We start from the raw sequence: 8207 nt of genomic DNA on the forward strand, positions 1-8207 counted from the left end.
CTTCCCCACATCTCCTCCAACATTTATCATTTTCCTGTTTTGTCATGTTAGCCAATCTGATAGATGTGATGTGGTACCTCAGAGTTGTTTTGATTTGCATCTCTCTAATCAGTAATGATTTAGAGCATTTTTTCATATGACTATAGATAGCTTTAATTTCTTCCTCTGAAAATTGCTTGTTCATATCCTTTGACCATTTATCAATTGGGGAATGGCTTGTAGTCTTGTAAATTTGACTCAGTTCTCTATATTTTAGAAATGAGACCTTTATCAGAGATACTAGTCGTAAAAATTCTTTCCCAGTTTTCTACTTCCCTCCTAATCTTGGCTGCATTGACTTTGTGCAAAACCTTTTCAATTTAATGTAAACTAAATTATTCATTTTGAATTTCATAATGCTATCTGTCTTTTGTTTGGTCATAAATTCCTACATTCTCCATAAATCTGACAGATAAACTATTCCTTGCTCCCCTAACATGTTTATAGTATCAGCCTTTATACCTAGATCAAGTATCTAGACGTTGGTCTATACTCAGTTTCTGCCATACTATTTTCCAGTTTTTCCCAGCAGTTTTTGTCAAACAGTGAGTTCTTATCCTTTATATTCTTTTTGGCTTGGGTTTTTATTTCAAAGTTTCTGTTCGGTTCTGATCTTTTCATCAGGGGTGGCTTAAAGTCCTCTGTTTCATTAAAAATCCATCTTTCCTCTATAGGATTATCCTTAGTTTTGTTAGGTAAGTTATTTTTGACTGTATTCTTTGTTTTCTGGAATTTTGTATTCCATGTTCTCTGAGCTTTTATAGTAGTGGCTGATAAACTTTATGTAACCCTAACCATGGTTCCTCAGTACTTTAATTCCTTCTTTCTGGCTACTTACAGCATTTCCCCCCCCTCATTTAGTATATTTTATTTTACTTTGAACTAGAAGATCTAGATTTTGGCTAAAATGTCCCTGGGAGTTTTCATTTTGTGATTTCTTTCAGAATGTGATTGATGGATAATTTCTATTTCTACTTTTTCCTTTGGTTCTAACAAATCTGGGCAGTTTTCCTTTATGATTTCTTGAAATGTAATGTCTAGGCTCTTTTTTTTCATCATTGCTTTCAGAAAGTCCAATGATTTAAAAATTTTTTCTCCTTGATCTATTTTCCAGTCAGTTGATTTTGCTATGGGATATTTTATATTTTCTTTTATGATTTTCAGTCTTCTGACTTCATTTTAATGTTTCTTGTTGTCTCATGGAGTTATTATCTTTTATTTGATCCATTCTAATTTTCAGGGGGTTTATTCCTTGGGTAAAATTCTGTACCTCTTTTGCAAACTGTTTTCCCTTTCCTGTTTTTCTCCACTATCTCTCATATCTTTTCCAATTTATTCTTCTAATTCTCTCATATCATTTATTAAAAACCATTTAGAAGTCTAGTTTAAAACTCTTGCTTCATTTCTTAGAAATTCTATTTAAACTCTCCCACAGATTGTGTTTTCTTTGAGGCTTTTTTCCCATAGATGTTTTGAAGTCATTCTCTTCTTCTGGGTTTGCGTCTTGAGCGTCGCTGCTCAATAGTAACTTCTTATAGTGGAATTCTTTTTTTGTTTGTTTGCTTACTCATACTTCCAGCTTACTTCTTGATTTCAGACTTTATATCCAGACTGTTCGGTGTACTTCCAGAGGGAATGTATGGGCTGAACTTCTGTACTATTGGTTGTGTCGCTACTTTCTTGTGTATTAAGTGTTCTATTATCCCAGGATCTCAGTGACAGCTCAGTCTGGGGACTTGAAAACTTTTTGTTCTCTCAGAGTGGTATGAACCAAGTTGAAGTTTGATCAATGGTCTCCTGATCTGTGCTCTGCAAGTTTTTGAACTGGATTTGGATCTGAGCAACACACCTATGGGTTTACCTCCTTTGAAATTTCAGTAGACTGTTTCTTGACTCAGCCCCTATTACCCAGGTGGAAAGTTCTGCTGGTTCAGCCTGCTAGAACTACAGAACTACTTTGTTCTTAGGTTCTTCTCTTGTTTTATTCTGCTGCAGGCTTCAGACTGGGCTAGGGACTGGAAAAAAAGATCTCATTATGTTTCTAGAGGTTAGAGCCATACAGCTACTATTTGCTTCTGAATTTGTTCTTTACTAGCACTCAGTATGAGTTTTGCAACTGCTCCTCCCCCTGGAAGAGCACAGGTCCACTCCTCAGTCTGATCCAGATCTTTGATCTGGAACTGGGTAATGAATGACTGAGTTCCAAGCTGGCATTTATTCCTACATTCTACATGAGTTGGATCCCTCTATGGGGTTTTGGGACCACTTCTTGCCCTGGTACACAGTCTCTCCCTGTGCTAAAATGCTCCTAGTGTAGGCTTTCCTGGCTAAACCTCATCCCAGTATCCACAGACCTCTTTCTTTGTCTTCCTATTCTACCTGGACAAGAAAGATGATTCCCTGTGATTTTCTTTTTCTTGGATATCTCAATTAAGACTTGTTGTGTGTTTTCTAGATATGTGTGGAGGAGTTGTGAGTGAGGTCTGGGCTATACACCTTCCTATTGCTCTACCATCTTTGATCCACCCTGGTTTCCTTGCCTTTAAAAGGAAAACTAGCCCAACTAGCTGATCTTCCAGTTTTACTGCCTTAGGTTCCAATCAGATTAGTAGTAGGTGTTTTTCTAACCCTCAGGGGAAGTAATTAGAATTACAGAGGGAGCCTTATACCTAGCACACTCTCCTAGGCACACCTATGACACAAAATAGAAGTGATAAGGACAACCTTTGAGGTCATTTTTTGTTTTTCCTTCTCTCTATTCATCCCCTCACCTCCTGATTTGCAGTCAGGAAGACTTGAGTTCAAATCCTTCTTCAGAAACTTACTAGTGACCCTGGGCACTAAGGCTTTGTCCTTTAGTTTCTTCATCTGTAAAATGGGGATAATAATAGTACTCAAAGTGCCAGCCATAGAGCAAGCACTTAAAGATACTCCCTTTTCTTTCCTTTTTAAAATTTTTACATTTCCAAAATTTCTCCAAGTATCACTCTATTCCTCCAACTCACATAATAAATATTAAAAAAAAGAGAAAAAAATCAATAGAACCGATCAACATGCTGAAAGAGCTTGAAGATATGTACAATATATGATATCCATGTACCTACCTCTCATCTCTACCAAGAAGTGAGGGGAGTTCCTTCTCATAGTTCTTCTTGAGGCCATACTTGTTCTTTGTAATTTTGCAACATTCTTTCAAATTTTTAAAATTGATGTCTATTTTTTATATCACCAAATTTTCCTCAGTATCCTTCCCCCTCCCAGAGAGCTATCCCATATACCAAATATTATTTTTAAAGAATAAAAAAGAGTGAAACAATCATCAAAGCTGATCAAGACATCAAAAGGTCTGACAATATTTGTCCCATACTATCCTCATGGACTTCCCACTTCAAGGATGTAAGATGGAGGAGTCTTTTCATTTCTCTCCTTTGGAACCTGTCCATGCTTTGTAATTTTGCAGCATTCACACTGGATTGTGTTGTGGTTGTTGCTGTTTTTATTTCCATTGTCATTGCTGTGTCTTGTCTTCTTGGCTTTGCTTAACTCACTCTACACATGGTCATGCTTCTTTGTATTCACCATAGTCAGCATTTCTTATAGCATAGTAATATTTCATAATCTTCACATACCACATTTTATTCATTGCTTTCCCAAATGATCCAGCAATCCACTAGTGTGTGAGCTCCTTGAGGACAGGGACTGTCTTTTGCATCTTTTTTTAATTCCCAGTACTTATCACAGTGTCTGACACATACTAGGTGCTTAATAAACTTCTATCGACTGACTGACTGATGGACATCTACCATGTTTCCAAATCTTTGCTATCACAAAAAATGCTGCCATAAATATTTTGGTATATATGGGAGTCTTCTTCTTTTGATCTCCTTGTGATATAAATTTAGTAGTAGACTCTCTGAGTTGAAAGGTATGAATATTTTAGTCATTTTATTTTCATAATTCTGAGTTGCTTTCCAAAATGGTTGTGCCAATTCACAGATCCACCAATAATGCACCAGTGTGCCAAACTTTTCACAGCCCTTCTAACATGACTTATTCTCATTTTTGTCACCTTTGTCAGTTTGCAGGGTGTGAGGAGAAACTTCAAGGTTGTTTTGATTTGCATTTCTCTTATTATTAGTGATTTGGATAATTCTTATGTAATAAGTTATTAATTGTTGTCTTTGCTTCCATTTTTTCCTTCTCTAAAACATCTGCCGCACATTTACCTCAATGATTTTCCTAAAGCACATGCTTGATTATGTTTGTACTTCAGCTCAAATACCTTCACTAGCACCCTAATTCCCTTAGAAACAATGCTGAAGCATAGTTTGAATGCTTGGCAGTTCAACTCAAGCAAGGACTTCAGTGTCTGGTACCTTACCCTGCCAGGTGATCCTCAGAATCTTCCTAAGACAGTTCAAATAGAAGCAGTTCAGTTTTCTGGCATGGTACTGGCAGACTATCCATGTTTCACAGGCATACAACAATGAGGTCAGCACAATGGCTCAGTAGACCTTCAGTTTGGTATTCAGTCTAATACCTCTTAATGTATGCTTGCCAAGAAGACTATTTTATGGAGAACTCACATGGGGCAGGTGATCACATGGTGGTCAGAAGAAGCGATACAAGGACACTGTCAAGGTCTCTCTCAAGAACTTTGGATTTGACTGTGCAACATGGGGGACACTAGCACAGGACCGTTCGGCATGGTCTGCCCGCATCAGAAAGGGTGCTGTGCTCTATAAGCAGAGTAGAATTGAGACAACACAAAGTAAATGTAGGATGCACAGATTTGGAGAATCCACCCCAAATATTCACACAGACTATCTGTGACCAACTTTGGCAGAGCATTACGAGCTCATATTGGTCTGATCAGCCACAGTTGGACATGCTAAAATTTCACTTTATCAAGATGATGTCATTTTGGTCCTCTTTGAAAATGAAGGACAACAACCAACCAACCAACCAGTTCTCTTAGGATAAAATTCTTCATCTTGGCATTGAAAGCCCTCCTCCATCTCCAGCTTATCTCTCCCTGTAGCGGATAGAACCCAGGAAGATTCAGGTTCAAATCTTACCTCTGATACTTGCTGTATAACCTTGAGCAAATAATGTCACTTCCCCTCAACTTCCTCATGTCTAAACTGAGGGATGGTCTATAAGATCCCTCAAAAATCTATGATCTATGTGCCTACTTCCTAGTTAAACTGACCCATGAGAAATTCTCCCTGCTGCCTCTTTCATTTTTCTCAGGCTACTTCCCATACCTGGAGTGAAATCTCTTCTTCTCATTTGCTCTTGGACTCTTTGTTGTCTTGTAGGATTCAGTCCCACTGTCGCTTCTACAACTTTCCTTATCTCTGTCCCAGCCCCTGGTTATTGCTAGTGCTTTCTCTCTCCTCAATGAACTCATATTTTGTCTCTCTGTATATATATATATATATATGTATGTAGTGTGTATGTTCTGACATTATTCTCTCAGAGTGAGGTCTGCTATGTCTCTCCTTCAGGATCCTAGGGGGTATCTTGTGGGATTTTGGGGAAGGGTCTATTGTCTAATGCCTTCAGCACAAGTCCACATCAATTGTATTTCCCCCTTTTCACCTTGGTCTCTGGAGAGAGTGAGCTTAAACTTAACTGAAGTTCTTATATAACATGGGTCCTACCCAGTTCTCATCCAAATTTGTTATTGCTACAAGATGAGCCCTTGTCTCATCTACTACTGGGCAGGGTCCCAAAGGCCATTCTTGAAAATCAGTCTTTGTTCCTTAAGGCATTGATGCTGGACCAGCTACAAGATATGGACACTGGGTTGTTAGGATCCTCAGATAATCAGAGGCTCACTCTTTTAATCTTTTGAAAGTCACAAAGTCAGTCTCCAATTTTTTCACGTAAAATAGCAAAGAATGAATGCAGGCCTTGGTGGTGGTGGTGGGGTGATCCTTGGTGAGGAGAGCCCAAGGCTTCTCCCCTTATAGCATTATCTCTTACTGGACACTATCCAAAAGGAATCAAAGAGACCCACCAAGAATGAGTGATTGAAAAGAATAAGATCTAGTGATGAGCACTTTCTGTAGTTCCTTTCTATTTCTGATTCTGAATTTTCAGTCAATTGAAAAGTCTTCTTCTAAACATGTGGTTAGTGGATTGGAACCAGTTATTGAATGTCTAGGGATGAAACTTCAAGGTGTTTCCATTACACATCGTTGCAATTACCCAGGAAGCCAACTCTCTTAACTTACCATGAGGAGATGCTGTCAGAGGGGTCCTCATACCATTTAATCAACCAATAAACACTTATTGAGCACATACTGTGTGCCAGTAGCTTAGCATGTGCTCTGCACATATGCTAGTTCCCATTACACATGGTTGTTGCTGTTGAGTTCTTTTTCAGTTGTGTCTGACTCTTAGTGACCCCATTTTTTTGAGGGAAAGATATTGGAGTGGTTTGTTATTTCCTTTTCTAGCTCATTTTATAGATGAGGAACAGTCCAGGGTCACTAGTAAGTGTCTGTGGTCAGTTTTGAGCTCAAGAAGATGAGTCTTCCTAACCTGAGACCTGTCACTCTTCCCAATGTGCCACCTAGCTGCCCATGACACATGGGAGACCTCTCCATTAGAGTGTAAGATCTTTGAGGACAAGGACTCCATTTTTCCCCCCTGTTTTCCTGGCATCCTAGCACAGTTCTTTGTACATAGTAAATGCTTGATAAATGCTTCTTAAAACAATTTCAATAGTATATTGTTGAAGAAAGGCATTCTAGTATATTCTATACTAGATTCATAGGGATCTTTAAGGTTTACTTTTCTCACAACTTTTCTGAGAGGCAGGTTGTGCAGGTATTATTAGCCTCTTTTTTACAAAAGGGGAAACTGATGCACAGAGAACATCAGAGTCATGCACCTAATAGTTCTGGGACTGGAACTTGAAGGCAGCTCTTCTAAGTCTTAAACCAGTGCCTCTCTAGAGGCTGAATTTGGAATAAGGAGATAGGACCCATTAATTATCGGGTAACTTTGTGCCAATCCTTCCCTTGCTTAGACTACAGACTCTTCCTTTATTAGATAGGGATGATACTCAAATGGATTTGTGATCTCCTGGATGTGAATCCTCCTTCCAGCAATGCCCAGGGGACCTCTTTCATCATCTCTTGACATTGCAAGTGCACCAGAGGAGTATATGTGCTTCCCACTGAGGACTTCTCTTTCTACACACAATAAACCCATGTTGTTTTGCTTACACATTTTCCTGCTGACATCTTTTATTCTGCATCTCCCTCTTAATTCCTTGTTTTTTAGCCACCAAGCGGCCCTGCCAGCCACTAACCTTATCCTATTCAACAGGAAGGATCAGACACCAGGGAAATCCCCCTGGAGGTTACATATTATTTCACTCTGTTGAGCAGACATTGAAAGAAAATGACATATACTCCATGGCTTTCAGAAAGTGGGCAAGCTTCTGTCCTTGAGCTCCGCCTATCTCTAGGTGGATACATTGGTTAGAATACATTGAGAACTGTTCGGCCTAGAGGCTGATGAGCAGACCCGAGTCTGCTTACCTTTCATCCAGGTCTTCGGTGGCCAACCAGATAAACATATTGAGAGAAGAGACTTTCCAGAGTCAAACAAGGGTTAGGCTTTATTCAGGGTCTTAGTTATGTATCCATATGCAGGATAAATTTTTCCCCAGGAGAAAGGAATCTTCCTCCTCCCAAGGGGCAAGAATCATACAGCAAGAGGATGCGAGTGGAAGAGGGGAGGGACCCTCTTCCCTCCAAGGGCCCTGCAGCAAGAAGAGCCCCCGGAGGGGACCACGCATCCAGAAGAGAGCCTTCAGACTTTCCTGTCCCTACTTAAGCTCTCCCGCCGCATAGTTTGCATGTGAATACCATGCGTGTTCTCAGCCCCTAGCTAATCAACAACAGGTGTGCTCAGACTACAGACCAATCTCAAGGGTGGGATGCTCTCCCCAGCAAGTTTCCCACTGAGAAGAGGTGGAAATGCACGAGATAGCCAGTGTTTCATGCCTCAATCCCCAGCTGTTCCCTGGGGGGCCTCGTGAGAACTCTGAGGTTTAGAGGTCCTCACTTTTACCTGCCCGAGACTGTCCACGTGAAAACTGAGCTTACACCCCAACAGAGAACCTCCACCTACTGGCAAAACCCTGT

Source organism: Notamacropus eugenii, chromosome 5, assembly GCF_028372415.1.
Source record: "Notamacropus eugenii isolate mMacEug1 chromosome 5, mMacEug1.pri_v2, whole genome shotgun sequence".
Lineage (NCBI taxonomy): Eukaryota > Metazoa > Chordata > Mammalia > Diprotodontia > Macropodidae > Notamacropus > Notamacropus eugenii.